This window comes from Octopus bimaculoides, chromosome 10, assembly GCF_001194135.2.
Source record: "Octopus bimaculoides isolate UCB-OBI-ISO-001 chromosome 10, ASM119413v2, whole genome shotgun sequence".
NCBI lineage: Eukaryota > Metazoa > Mollusca > Cephalopoda > Octopoda > Octopodidae > Octopus > Octopus bimaculoides.
The window spans coordinates 5,734,185-5,735,307 of NC_068990.1; positions in this window are offsets into that span (position 1 = coordinate 5,734,185).

Sequence of the window (1,123 nt, forward strand, 5' to 3'; positions counted from 1 at the left end):
TATATATATATATATATATATATATATATATATTTACACGCATATGTGTATATGTCTTTCTCTTATTTGTTTCAGTCATTCGACTGCAGCCATGCTGGAGCGCTGCCTTTAGTCGAACAAATTGACCACAAGACTTATTCTTTGTAAGCCTAGTATTTATTCTAGCGGTCTCTTTTGCCAAACCGCTAAGTTACGGGGATGTAAACACACCAGCATCGGTTGTCAAGCGATTATGAGGGACAAACACACACACACAAACATATATATATATGTATGTATGTATGTATGTATATACGACGGGCTTCTTTCAGTTTCCGTCTACCAACTCCACCCACAGGGTTTTGGTCGGTCCGAGGCTATAGTAGAAGACACTTGCCCAAGGTTGGTGAGCAAGCTACTTACCACATAGCCACTCCTGCGCCTATATATATGCTTATATATTTGAGTTCATGTCTATGTTTGTCTCCTCACCCACGCTTTACAACTGATGTTGATGTGTTCCCGTCCCCGTAACTACCATAATTTAGTGGTTTGGCATAAGTGACCGATAAAAAAAGTAGTAGGCTTACAAATAATAATGCTGGGGCGGGGGGCGATTTGTTCGACTAAAACCCCTTAAGGCGGTGATCCACAATGGCCACTGTCAAATGACTGAAACAAGTAAATGAATAAAAGAATATATGAGTGATGCTTTCTAAACACTAAGGACAATGTTGTTAAAAAAGCTGCATGCATGTAGGAGGGGTGGGGGCTTAAAAGTTTCTGGCTTTAAGGGTATCGCGAAAGGCTTGACTGGGGGCCCGACCTTTGGAGTTTCTTACAGGGCTCAGAAAAGCCTGAAGGACCGATGCAATAAGTGTGTGATCCTGAGAGGTTAATATGTTGAGTAAACTAAATATTAACTGATCCTCTTGTATTTTCTTTTACCAAGAACTTTTCAACAACCACTCGAGTATATCCGTATACATCTGTATGCGTATATGAATGTATTTATATATGTATATATATTCACATGTGTGTATATGTGTATGTGTGTGTGCGGGGGTGTGCGCACGTGTTTCTGTGTGTGTGTGTGTGTGTGTGTGTGTATCTGTGTATGGTATGAATTCTCTACACTACATTT